This window comes from Hemiscyllium ocellatum, unplaced genomic scaffold (genome assembly GCF_020745735.1).
Source record: "Hemiscyllium ocellatum isolate sHemOce1 unplaced genomic scaffold, sHemOce1.pat.X.cur. scaffold_470_pat_ctg1, whole genome shotgun sequence".
Classification (NCBI taxonomy): domain Eukaryota; kingdom Metazoa; phylum Chordata; class Chondrichthyes; order Orectolobiformes; family Hemiscylliidae; genus Hemiscyllium; species Hemiscyllium ocellatum.
Window position 1 is genome coordinate 369,567 of NW_026869074.1, and position 14,064 is coordinate 383,630.

A 14,064-nucleotide genomic window follows, 5' to 3' on the forward strand; every position below is an offset into this window, starting at 1 on the left:
GGATGGGGGAAAGAGGGATGGGGTGAGAAAGGAGGGGCGTGACAGAGAGGGAGGATGTACGAGAGAGAGGGAGAGGGGTGAGAGAGAGAGGAATGGGGGTGAGAGAGAGGGAGGGGGTGTGAGAGAGGGGGAGGGGAGGAGAGGCGGAAGGAGAGAGAGGGAGGGAGGGGAGAGAGAAAGAGGGAGCGGCGAGAGAGAGAGTGACGGGGCGAGAGAGGGAGTGTGAGAGAGAGAGGGAGGTGGACGTGAGAGAGAGGGAGGGGAGTGAGAGGGAGGGGAGTGAGAGATAGAGGGAGGGGAGCGCGAGAGGGGGATGGTTGGTCATAACAGAGAGGGAGTGGGGCGAGACAGAGGGAGCGGTGAGAGAGGGGGTCGTGAGAGAGAGGGAGGGAGTGTGAGGGAGAAGCAAGGGGTGACAGAGAGTGAGGGATGGGGTAATAGAGAGGGAGAGGGCGTGAGAGAGAGGGTGGGTGTGAGAGAGAGGGGGTGTGAGAGAGAGGGAGGGGGCGTGAGAGAGAGGGTGGGGAGTGTGAGAGTGAGGGAAGGGGTGAGCGAGAGAGGGATGGAGGTAAGAGAGAGGGAGAGGGCGTCAGAGAGAGGGAGGGGGCGTGAGAGACAGGGGGATGTGTGAGAGAGGCAGGGAGGTGAGAGAGAGAGGGATGGGGAGAGAAAGAGAGGGATGGGGAGAGAGAGAGGGAGAGGTCGAGAGGGCGAGAGAGAGAGAGAGAGAGGGGAAGGGGGCGAGAGAGAGAGAGAAGGAGGAGACGAGAGAGAGAGGGGGGAGACAGAAAGAGAGGGAGGGGGATGACAGAGAGAGGGAGGGGAGTGAAAGAGAGGGAGGGAGGGGTACGAGAGAGAGTGGGAGGGGCGAGAGAGAAAGAGGGAGGGGGTGAGAGAGGGAGAGGGAGGGGGATGAGTGAGGGAGAGGGAGGGGAGCAAGTGTGAGAGGGAGGAGGATGAGAGAAAGAGAGGGAGGGGAGTGAGAGAGAGATGGAGGGTGCGAGAGAGAGAGGGAGGGTGCGAGAGAGAGAGGGAGGGGGATGAGGGGCGCGCACAAGAGAGAGAGAGAGGGAAAGGAGCGAGAGTGGTGAAAGAGGAGGACGAGAGACAGGGAGGGGGACGAGAGAGAGAGGGACGGGGGCGACAGCGGGTGGGCGAAAGAGAGGGAGAGGGGCAAAAGACAGAGGGAGGAGGCGAGAGAGAGAGGGAGGGGGGCCAGAGAGATAGCGGGTGTGAGAGAGAGAAGGAGGGGACAACAAAGAGGGAAGGGGACGAGAGAGAGAGGGAGGGGAATGAGAGAGAGAGGGATTGGTTCGAGAGAGAGAGGGCATGAGAGAGAGGGAGGGGGTGTGAGAGACGGGGAGGAGAGCAAGGGGGACGAGAGAGAGAGAAGGAGGGGGCGAGTAAGCGAATGGGAGGGCGGGCGAGATAGAGAAAGGGAGGGGGACGGGGGACGAGAGACATGGTGGGGCTAGAGAGAGAGAGAGGGGGAAGGGGGCGAGATAAATAGGGGAGGTGTCGAGAGAGAGAGAGCGAGACGGAGGGGTGGGGGCGAGAGACAGAGGGACGGGGGCGACAGAGGGAGGGTGAGAGAGAGAGGGAGAGGAGCAAGAGTCAGAGGGAGGAGGCGAGAGAGAGAGGCAGGGGGAAGAGACATAGAGAATGGTAGGGCGGGCCAGATAGAGAGAGGGAGTGAGACGAGAGAGAGAGGGAGGAAGACGAAAGAGAGGGAGGGAGGAGGACGAGAGAGAGAGGGAGGAGAACGAGAGAGAGAGGGAGGGAAAGGAGAGAGAGGGGGGAGCGAGAGAGAGAGGGAGGAGGAGAGACAGAGGGGGGGGGCGAGAGAGAGGGAGGGGGCGAGAGAGAGAGATAGAGGGGAAGGAGAGAGAGAGGGAGGGGGGGCAGGCGAGAGAGAGATGGAGGGGCAGAGAGAGAGGGAGGTTGACCGAGAGAGGGGGAGGGGCAGAGAGACAGAGTGAAAGAGGGGCGCGAGAGAGAGAGGGAGCGGTCGGGCGAGAATGAGTGAGAGGGAGGGGGTGAGGCTGAGAGGGGGGGCGAGAGAGAGAGGGACGGGACGAGATAGAGAGAGGGAGTGGGCGAGAGAGAGAGGGTGAGGGGGCGAGAAAGAGATGGAGGATGCGAGAGATAGAGAGAAAGATGGGACGAGAGAGAGAGAGGGAGGGTGCAAGAGAGAGAGGGGGATGGGGCGAGAGAGAGAAGGAGGGGGCGTGAGAAAGAGAGGGAGGGGGCGAGAGAGAGAGAGGGAGGGGGCGAGAGAGAGAGAGAGGGAGGGGGCGAGAGAGAGAGGGAGAAAGGGAGGGGGCGAGAGAGAGAGTGAGTGAGGGGGCAAGATAGAGGGGGATGGGGCGAAGAGAGATGGAGGGGGCGAGAGAGAGAGAGGGAGGGAGGCGAGAGAGAGAGGGAGGGAGGCGAGAGAGAGAGAGTGGGTGAGCGAGAGAGGGGGAGAGGCAGAGAGACAGAGAAAAAGAGGGGCGGGAGAGAGAGTGAAGTGGCGAGAGAGAGAGGGAGGGGTGCGAGAGAGACAGAGGGAGGGGGCGAGAGAGAGAGGGGGGCGAGTCAGAGAGGGAGTGGGGGGAGACAGAGGGAGGGGGTGAGGGATGGGGTCGTGAGAGAGAGGGAGGGGAGTGTGAGAGAGGCAAGTGGTGACAGTGAGTGAGGGATGGGGGTTAGAGAGAGGGAGAGGGCGTGAGAGAGAGGGTGGGTGCGAGAGAGAGGGGGCATGAGAGAGAGGTAGGGGAGTGAGAGAGAGGGAGGGGAGTGAGAGAGTGAGGGAGGGGAGCAAGAGAGAGAGAGGGAGGGGAGCGAGAGAGAGGGAGGTTGACCGAGAGAGGGGGAGAGGCGGAGAGACAGAGTGAAAGAGGGGCGTGAGAGAGAGAGGGAGGGGTCGGGCGAGAATGAGTGAGAGGGAGGGGGTGAGGGTGAGAGAGGGAGGGGGCGAGAGAGAGAGGGACGGGACGAGATAGAGAGAGTGAGGGGGCGAGAGAGAGTTGGAGGATGCGAGAGATAGAGAGAAAGATGGGGCGAGAGAGAGAGAGGGAGGGTGCAAGAGAGAGAGAGGGATGGGGCGAGAGAGAGAAGGAGGGGGCAAGAGAGAGATGGAGGGAGGCGAGAGAGAGAGAGTGGGTGAGCGAGAGAGGGGGAGAGGCGGAGAGACTGAGTAAAAGAGGGGCGGGAGAGAGAGTGAAGGGGAGAGAGAGAGAGAGAAAGGGAGGGGGCGAGAGAGAGATGGAGGGGCCGTGAGAAAGAGGGAGGTGGTGAGAGAGAGAGAGAGGGGCGAGAGAGAGAGAGGGAGGAGGCGAGAGAGAGGAAGGGGGCGAGAGAGAGAGGGAGGGGTCGTGAGAAAGAGAGGGAGAGGGTGAGAGAGAGAGAGGGAGGGAGCGAGAGAGAGAGGGAGGGGGCGAGAGAGAGAGAGGGAGGAGGCAAGAGAGAGAGAGGGATGGGGCGAGAGAGAGAAGGGGGCGAGAGAGAGAGGGAGGGAGGCGAGAGAGAGAGAGAGGGAGGGGGCGAGAGAGAGAGAGGGAGGAGGCAAGAGAGAGAGAGGGATGGGGCGAGAGAGAGAAGGAGGGGGCGAGAGAGAGGGAGGGAGGGAGGGAGGGAGGGGGCGAGAGAGAGAGGGAGGGAGGGAGGAGGCAAGAGAGAGAGAGGGATGGGGCGAGAGAGAGAAGGAGGGGGTGAGAGAGAGAGAGAGAAGGAGGAGGCAAGAGAGAGAGAGGGATGGGGCGAGAGAGAGAAGGAGGGGGCGAGAGAGAGAGGGAGGGAGGCGAGAGAGAGAGAGTGGGTGAGCGAGAGAGGGGAGAGGCGGAGAGACAGAGAAAAAGAGGGGCGGGAGAGAGAGTGAAGGGGCGAGAGAGAGAGGGGGCGAGTCAGAGAGGGAGTGGGGCGAGACAGAGGGAGGGGGCGAGGGAGGGGGTCGTGAGAGAGAGGGAGGGGAGTGTGAGAGGGAGACAAGGGGTCGGAGCGAGAGGGATGGAGGCAAGTGAGAGGGAGAATGCGTGAGAGAGAGGGAGGGGGGCGTGAGAGACAGGGGGATGTGTGAGAGAGAGGCAGGAAGGTGAGAGAGAGAGGGATGGGGAGAGAAAGAGAGGGATGGGGGAGGAGAGGGAGAGAGAGAGAGGTCAAGAGGGCGAGAGAGAGAGGGGAGGGGGCGAGAGAGAGAGAGAAGGAGGGGGACGAGAGAGAGAGAGGGAGGGGAGAGAGAAAGAGAGAGGGAGGGGGATGACAGAGAGAGGGAGGTGAGTGAGAGACAGGGAGGGGGATGAGAGAGAGTGGGAGCGGGATGAAAGAAAGAGGGAGGGGAGCGAGAGAGAGACGGATGGGGGCGAGAGAGAGAGGGACGGAGATGAGAGAGGGGGTCCAGGGAGAGAGAGGGAGAGGGGCGAGAGACAGAGGGAGGGGGGCGAGTGAGAGAGGGGGTGTGAGAGAGAGGAAGGGAAGGGGCGTGAAAGAGAGAGGGAGGGGGCGAGAGAGAGAGGGGGTGAGAGCGAGCGGGAGGGGGAGAGAGAGAGAGGGAGGGGGCGAGAGAGAGAGAGGGAGTGGGCGAGATAGGGAGAGGGCGGGGGACGAGAGAGGGAGAGGGAAGGGAGCAAGAGTGAGAGGGAGGAGGATGAGAGAAAGAGAGGGAGGGGAGCGAGAGAGAGATGGACGGGGCGAGAGAGAGTGGGAGGGGGCGAGAGAGAGTGGGAGGATGCGAGAGAGAGAGAGGGATGGCGCGAGAGAGAGAGGGAGGGCAGGAGAGAGAGAGGGAGGGCATGAGAGAGAGAGGGGGGCACGAGTGAGAGAGGGAGGGGGATGAGGGGGCGCACGAGAGAGAGAGAGGGAAAGGAGCGAGAGTGGGAGAGAGAGGGGAACGAGAGACAGGGAGGGGGACGAGAGACAGAGGGACGGGGGCGAGAGCGGGAGGGCGAAAGAGAGGGAGAAGGGCAAAAGACAGATTGAGGAGGCGAGAGAGAGAGGGAGGGGGCCATAGAGAGAGAGATAGCGGGTGTGAGAGAGAGAAGGAGGGTACAACAAAGAGGGAAGGGGACGAGAGAGAGAGGGAGGGGAATGAGAGAGAGGGGGAATGGTTCGAGAGAGAGAGAGGGCATGAGAGAGAGGGTGGGGGTGTGAGAGACGGGGAGGAGAGCGAGGGGGACGAGTGAGAGGAGGAGGGGGCGAGTAAGCGAATGGGAGGGCGGGCGAGAGAGAGAAAGGGAGGCGGACGAGAGAGAGGGAGGGGCGAGAGAGAGAAAGGGAGGCGGACGAGAGAGAGGGAGGGGCGAGAGAGAGAGAGAGGAGGGAGGGGGCGAGATAGATAGGGGGAGGTGCCGAGAGAGAGAGAGTGAGAGACGGAGGGGAGTGAGGCAAGAGAGAGAGGGACGGGGGCGAGAGAGGGAGGGTGAGAGAGAGAGGGAGAGGAGCAAGAGTCAGAGGGAGGGGGCGAGAGAGAGAGGCAGGGGAAGAGAGAGAGAGAATGGTAGGGCGGGCGAGATAGAGAGAGGGAGGGAGACGAGAGAGAGAGGGAGGAAGACAAAAGAGAGAGAGGGTGGAGGACGAGAGAGAGAGAGAGGGAGGAGGATAAGAGAGTGAGCGGGTGATGGAGACAGGGGGGCGAGAGGGAGAGAGCGGTTGGGGGTGAGCCAGAGAGGGGGAGGGGCGAGAGAGAGAGGGAGGGGGACGAGAGAGAGAAGGAGGGAAGCTAGAGAGAGATCAATGGGGGCAAGAGAGAGAGGGAGGGGGCGAGAGAGAGAGGGAAGGGGCGAAAGAGGGGGGGGCGAGAGGGAGAGGGAGGCGGCGAGAGGGAGAGGGAGGGGGCGAGAGGGAGAGGGAGGGGGGCGAGAGGGAGAGGGAGGGGCGAGAGGGAGAAGGAGGGGGCGAGAGGGAGAGGGAGGGGCGAGAGGGAGAGGAAGGGGGCGAGAGGGAGCGGGAGGGGGCGAGAGGGAGAGGGAGGGGGGCGAGAGGGAGAGGGAGGGGGCGATAGGAAGGGGGCGAGGAGGAGAGGAAGGGGGCGAGAAGGAGAGGAAGGGGGAGAGAGGGAGAGGATGGGGCAAGAGGGAGAGGGAGACAAAGAGGGCGAGAGGGAAGGGAAGGGGGCGAGAGGGAGAGGAAGGGGGCGAGAGGGAGAGGAAGGGGGCGAGAGAGAGAGAGGGAGGGGGCGAGAGAGAGGGAGTGGGCGAGAGAGAGGGGGGCGAGAGAGAGAGGGAGGGGGCGATAGAGAGAGGGAGGGGTCAAGAGAGAGGGAGGAGGGCGAGAGAGAGGGAGGGGGTGAGAGAGAGGGGGAGCGGTGCGAGAGAGAGTGGAAGGGTGTCGAGAGAGAGTGGCAGTGGGGCAAGTGTGAGGGGGCGAGAGAGAGAGGGAGCGGGTGAGAGAGAGAGGGAGCGGGCGAGTCTTAGATGGAGGGGAGCGAGAGAGGGGGTGCGAGGGAGCGAGAGGGAGAGGGGTCAATAGACAGAGGGAGCTGGCGAGAGGGAGAGAGAGGGATCGGGCGAGTCTGAGATGGAGGGTAACGAGAAAGGGGGTGCGAGGGAGAGAGAGGGAGGGGCGACAGAGCGAGCGGGAGGGGACAAGAGAGTGAGAGGGAAGGGGCGAGAGAGAGAGAGGGAGGAGAGAGGGCGAGGGCGAGCAGGGCGAGGGCGAGGAGGGCGTGAGCGAGTGGGAGGAGGGTGAGGGCGAATGGGAGGAGGGCGAGGGCGAGAGAGAGCCAGAACGAGAGGGGGGATGGGGGATGGGGGTTAGAGGGAGGGGTAGAGGGAGGGGTAGAGGGAGGGGCAGAGGTAGGCAGGTAGCGAGTGTAGAGGGAAGGGGTACAGGGAGGGGGGTAGATGAAGGGGTGGGAGGGGCAGAGAGAAGAGGTAGAGGGAGAGGAAGGGTGGAGAGGGAGGCGGTAGAGGGAGGGGGTAGAGGGAGATGGTAGAGGGAGAGGGTAAGGGATAGATGGAGGGGGTAGAGGGAGGGGGACGAATCAGGGTGCGAAAGGGTGGCGCGGGGGTTGGGAGCGAGGGGGATAGGGGTTTGTGGCGAGGGGGGCGGGGGGCGAGAGGGGTCGAGCGGGGGTGAGGGAGGCGATTGGAGGGTGAGAGGTGGCGAGGGAGGGCCGAGGGGGAGGGGGAGCGAAGGGAGCGATTGGAGGGTGAGTGGGAGCGAGGGGGGCTGAGGGGGAGGGGGAGCGGGGGCTCGAGGGGGGCAAGGGGAACGATTGGAGGGCGAGTTGGGGGTGAGTGGGGACGTGGGGGGTCGGGGAGGTAGAGGGGTGCGAGAGGATGGGCGAGGGTGGCGATGGGGGCGAGCGGGTTTGAGGGGGCGGGAAGGCAAGAGGGTAGTGAGGGGTGCGAGGTGAGCGAGTGTGGGCGAGGGGGCGAGTGGGTAGGCGAGTGGGGGCGAGAGGGGTCGGGGTGGGCGGGGACGAGGGCGGGGAGAGGGGCGGGGAGAGGGGCGGGGAGTGAAGAGGGGTGTGCCGGGGGCGCTAGAGGGTGGGGGAGGGGGCGGGAGGGGAGGAGAGAGGGGGAGAGAGTCGGGGAGAGATGGAAGGAGAGTGCTGGCTAAGTCATTTCATCGTCTGTGAAACACATTAAGACCGGTGAATTCCCTCATCCTGATAATTTCCTGGTCAGGACTCCAGTCACGAACTTGCTGCCAGGTTCTGATAAATAACCAAAAACACAACAGGAGTTGCACTTGCAGAGTATAAGGGAGCCACGGTTACATCAACATCAGAGCACGAGGAGGCTATTTAGCTTCTTGAGCCTATTCCACCATTCACCCAAGTCATGGTCATCTTCATCATCATGACAAATCCCTGTCTTTGTCCCATAATCCTTCAGCATTTTCATTCCAAATCTACCAACCTCAAATTGTTCGGATTTGCTGAGGCATGACTTCTAATCCTTTGGTATCTCGTCTTCTGTCGAGATCAATGTCAACATTCCACCGGCCCCTTGGTCACTTTCCTGAACCTGTTTGAGACATTTTCGTGAACTCTACAGCTGGATCAATCCCGCGTCGTTTCTTTGGAGTCCACTCTCTCTCTATTTTCACAATCACAAAATATTCTATTTTGATCAAACCTCTCACTTGTCGACATAAACTCATCTGTCGTTCTTTTTTTCATTTCCTGAATCATCAAGATTGCTTCCTAATGCTGTGCTTCCATCTCCCTACACTTGGAATCGCTGTCATCTGCAGAGTGGCCCCAAATGTTGAATGTGGCTTTCCCTTCATTATGAGTAGTGAATAATTAGGGCTCCAACATCGATCCGTGCAGGATATCACTAAACATATCCTTCCAATTAGAATACCTCTTACTATCTGCACAAATGTCTCTTGTTCAAATCAAATTTCTCTGCAATAATATCTTTTGCATCTTATTACCTTCAATGAGCAGTAGAAAGATGTAAATTCAGGGACATTCTTCACAGTCAAATTTGCCTTGTGTTTATCTGATTGGGGGAACAAGGAATCCCACTAAATATTAATCTTTGTCTTCACTATATGGGAACTCGATCACAAAGATTAACAATGTCAAGTATTTATTCTCCTTCATGATTTATAAACTCTGGGCACATTGTGACCGAGTGGTATTCGCTTTTTTTTCAGAAACACAGGCCCTGCCCAACTGTTGGCTCACACTTGTTACACCATATGGTCCTCGTCCTCTCCATCTGAATCTCATGGCAAGATACCTCGAACATGGAGAGGAGCAACTATTCCAAGCACTGAGATCCCACTAATTGGTAACACCACTCACCCTAATCCATAAGAGAAGCCGACTGGCCCCGCACTATGTCCTCATCTGAACCATCCTGCTGGCTGCGTTTCTTCCCCATGTGAAAGTGGTGTTGGCTCTCTGGTGGCAGAAGAGAACGGAAGGATTTCTCTTCAATCTCATCTTTAGTTATTGGCTCGCCAACCTTATGGGAGTATTCAGTGGCAACAGAAGCAGAGGCTGTAGAGACAATAAATGATTGACATTGTTCCTTGTTATTTTCCATTGCTAACTGAAAGGTTTAGAACTTGAAGTTGAAGTTAAGGGCTGAGCTAGAATCCTTGGATTAATTATCTGCTCATGGAGCAGGGTGGGTTACAATTATTGATTCAACACAACTTTGATATTGAATCATACATTGTTTAAGTTTCCTTGTGCACAACCACAGATCCAGGGGAAAAACAAGGAACTTGGATTGAATAGCTTAAGCACATGAATGAACAAAGGAATCTTGAATTAAAGCAGTGCAAGACATGTGCCTCTTTAACCCACATACCGTTTGGGTAGGGAAGGAGTGCTAACGTCGCAAAAGATTTGATTGATTCAAATCATCTAACTGAAGTGACACATTTTCCTGCTTAAGTCATGTGATCATTGGAAGGACAAAACATCATTTCCGGTTAAAGAATCCACCTTTCTCACCAGGTAATGAAGGCACACTGTCTCTGCGGAAGGAGTCCTTGGCCACTGTTTGAACCACCTCCTCAATAGAGCTATTTCCCTTTTGTGTGGCCAGAGGTTCTGCTTTTCTCCAAGAATGGTAAGGGTGAGCTGTCCTGTTTACTGCTGCCGCTGCTGCTCCTGTAGAAATGTCACAGAACAACACAGATGCATCGTGTCAGGACACAAAAACAGGTTCTCAGTATCTGTGATTTACACAGGCTTCCATCTCAACCTGAACCCATCAACATAGTTTTCTTTGATTTCTTGTATTCCAAGCTCCTCCTTGAATTCGTCTGTTATTTGCTTCAATTATTCCTGATGAAGTAAGTTCTACATTCAAACCCCTTTTTGGTAAAGACTTTGTTGGCCTCTGCAAATTCCCCGTTAGATTTAATAGTGATTACAATTATATCCACAGATCCAGTGGATTCTGTCATTCACAAGCAGAAACATCTTTTCCATGTCTACCCTGTCAAACGTGACTGGACCATGTCACTCTTTTTCAATGAGACAAGACTGTCCAATCTTACTTGATGAATTCCAATTCAGTTTGAATATAATTCCAGTAGCTATTCTTTATCTTCCCTACTGCCTCTAGGTCTATATTACAATATGAAGATCGGAACTGTTTGCAGTGCTCCACGGGTGCTCTGTCCATGGTTCTACACATATCGAACACATTTCCATTCTGTTGTTCCAGAAATAAACCCATGATCGACTTTTCTATCTAACCTCACAAACTGGTGCCATTTGCTGCCAGTGACTCATTGCTATCTCCAGATCCCTCTGCCCTATTTAAGGACATATTTCCAAAGAGGAAGTGGTCTCTTTATTCTTTTGACCACAGTGTACTACCTCACACATGGGTGGAGGTTAATCTCCCACAGCTTTGACTGCAATATTCCCTTAACCAAATCTTCCCAACAGTAAGTCTTCCTAAAAACAAAACGCCAACATATTAATGTACTTAATCTTGTCAACTATTTCTTATTTGAAAAGCACTAACTGTCGAGCTCAGTTTTGAACAAACATCCTCTGCCACAGTTATCAAAATTCCACAAGCTGAACGACAACCACTATTTACATTCATATTCATGGCAGCCTAAGAATGAGAGGTGGTATCCTTGAGGGTCTATAAAATGGTCAAGGGATTGACCAAGTAGAGGCAGAGAAGATGATTCAATCTACAATGAGTCGTCCTAAGTTTACAATGAAGGGAAAGTTGGAGGAATTACTTCTCTCAGAGGATGGTGAACCTGGGGAATTCCCTATCTCAGAACACTGTGGATTCTGGGACATGAAGTAAATTTAAACAAGAGACACACAGACTTTTAACCAGTAATGGGTTGAAGAGTTAAAGAGGGCTGGCAGGAAAGTCGTGTTCAGGCCAAGATGAGATTCACAATCAAGCTGCCTAAATGTTAAACATGAACACTTCTTAATAGTTCACTCGATCCTAACGAAATATTTTGTGCAAAACAAATCACATGATCCATAGTTATTCAGAGAACAAAACAAGTTTTTTCATTGAAGAACCCAGAGGAAAAGGTGATGAAACAATGTGAGTTTGATATACCTCAATCATCATTTCAAGTGCATTCTCTGCATAAATTCTCCTTTTCCTCTTCGAAGTATTCAACTTCTTGAATAATTGAGAGAATGAAGTCACAGTTGTGCAATACATAAATCAGACCCTTCAGTCCAACTTGCCCATGCTGACCAGATATCCTAAATTAATCTAGTCCCATTTGCCAGCATTTGTTCCATATCCATCTTAGACCATAAGACCATAAGACATATGAGTGGAAGTAAGGCCATTCGGCCCATCGAGTCCACTCCGCCATTCAATCATGGCTGATGGGCATTTCAACTCCACTTACCAGCGTTCTCCCCGTAGCCCTTAATTCCTCGAGGCAACAAGAATCTATCAATCTTAAACCCTTTCTACTGATTATCCGTTTATTTTACTTTATCAGCACTTGAAATACTGACTTTTTTTTCTCCTAACATTGGTGAAAGAAAACATAACTTCATTCATCCAAATTAATTTTGTAATCTTTCACAAAGAAACAAGTGAGAACAACGTATAGCTGAGTGCAAACCAAAATCCTGCAGCTGCACGATATCTGGGAACACTCTTAAGGTGAGGCACTCATACTTTGGTGGAACTTGCAGTCTAGCCAATTTGCAGCAAAATGCTGTTCAATTTTATCTGCAAACTATTGAATAAAATCGTCCTTGCACAATAATGAGGCAGCATTTTGGGATGTCATTTTTAAAATATATTAGTATCAAAGTTACTCACAATTAAGAGTGATCACTTGGTACTGTCTGCATAACACAGTACGAAATTGAATTAACAGTAAAAAACCCAATAACTCAAATTAAGAGTCACAAATTCATTGATGTTGCATGGGTCCAGCATTTATAAGTAATCAATTTTTAAAAATAACTACAGATACATTTACTAACTATATTGGAGCACAGTCAAGTTTCTTACTGAACAGTGACAGGGTTGGACAGAGTCCACATGGATTTAAGAGAGAGGAATCATACTTAGCAAATCTACTGAAAGAATCTATAGAGTTGAATATTAAAGTAAGAAACAGCAGGACATTTAGAAAAGCTTATCATTAAACATGGTAGTCTGGGTTTTGTGAAAGAGAAACTATATTTGACAAATTTGCGACAGTTCATTGTGGAGATAACTAGCACGGCTGATAAAGGGCAATCCAATGATGTTCTGTATTTGGAATTTAAAAATGCAAATGATAAGGTGCGACATAAAAGGTAATTGCACAATTGAGGAGCCCATGGTATCGGGGTAATGTATTAGCATGGATTGAGGATTGGTTAACCACACTGGCTGTTGCTGAGTCCTCACTTGCAGTGCTGTATACAATATAAGCTCCCATATTTAATAAAGGATAAACCAACATTGGAGACCATTCAAAAAGATTCACTAAGCTGCTTCGAACATGAAAGGGTTGACCTATCAAGAATAGATAAGTAGGGGTGATCTCATGGAAACAAGATTCTGAGGAGCTTGACAGGGTGGATGTTGACTAGATCTTCCAGCACCAGTGAAGTCTCAAACCAGGGGACATTCATTTTAGGAAAAGTAAAGATTTTTTTCTCTCAGTGAATGGCTAGAATTTTCTCACCCAAACTTTTGTGGAAGTTAAATGTGGGAGGGGAATGGTTGGGTTACTCTTCGGAGGGTTGTTCTGGCTTGTTGGGCTGAATGGCCTGTTTCCACACAGTAGGGAATCTATGATTCTATCTCAAATTATTGTTTAAAAGGGTAGATAGATTTTTGAAATATTGAGCAGTTGAGGGCTATGCGGATCAAGCCTAAAAGCGGTGTTGAGGTCTGGGTTGGCCTAGCCATGATCTGATAGAATGGGGGAACAAGCTGAAAGGGATGAATGTCCTTCTCCTGCTCCGATTCCTCGAGGCTCCATTTCATGTTTTTTTTGTCTCCAAAGAAGAGTGTGATACAATGTGCTAAAGATTTTAGATGTTGTGAAAATGGGGTGTTTATGTACTGGTTCAGGTGGCATTGATTCACCAGTCACAGCTGTACAGTCATGAGTAGGAAGGCAATGCCCTCCATGAATAAAGGAAATCTACTGCAGGGCTCACGCAAAGGGAATTCTTACCCTCAGTAAACTCTCAACCCACCCTACCTCTTGCAAAAATGCCATCCAGTTTTCCAATTCCTCTACCTTCGACGTATCTGCTCCCAGGAGGGCCAGTTCCACCAGAGAACACACCAGATGGCCTCTTTCTTTAGAGACCGCAATTTCTCTTCCCACGTGGTTAAAAATGCCCTCCAACGCTTCTCGTCCACATTCCGCACCTCCGCCCTCCACATCCCACCCCTCCAACCGTAACAAGGACAGAACGCCCCTGGGGTTCACCTTCCACCCTATAAACCTTCGCATAAACCAAATTATCCACCAACATTTCCGCCACTTCCAAAAAGACCTCACCCCCAGGGATATATTTCCCTCCACACCCCTTTCCGTCTTCTGCAAAGACCGTTCCCTCCGTGACTACCTGGTCAGGTCCACGCCCCTCCTAAATCCACCCTTCCATCCTGGCACTTTCCCCTGCCACCGCAGGAACTGTGAAAGCTGTGCCCACACCTCCTCCCTCACCTCTATCCAAGGTCCGAAAGGAGCCTTCCTCATCCATCAAAGCTTTACTGCACATCCACTAATTTCATTTATTGCATCCGTTGCTCCCGATGTGGTCTCCTCTACACTGGGGAGACTGAGGGCGCCTCCTAGCAGAGCGCTTCAGGGAACATCTCCAGGACACCCCCACCAATCAATCACAGTGCCCTGTGGCCCAGCATTTCAACTCCCCCTCCCACTCTTCCGAGAACATGGAGGTCCTGGGCCTCCTTCACCGACGCTCCCTCACAACCAGATGCCTGGATGAAGAACGCCTCAACTTCCGCCTCAGAACACTTCAACTCCAGGGAATCAATGTGGACTTCAGCAGTTTCCTCATTTCCCCTTCCCCCTCCTCACCCTAGTTCAAACTTCCAGCTCAGCACTGTCCCCATGACTTGTCCGGACTTGCCCTACCTGCCTGTCTTCTTTTCCACCTATCCACTCCACCCTCTCCTCCCT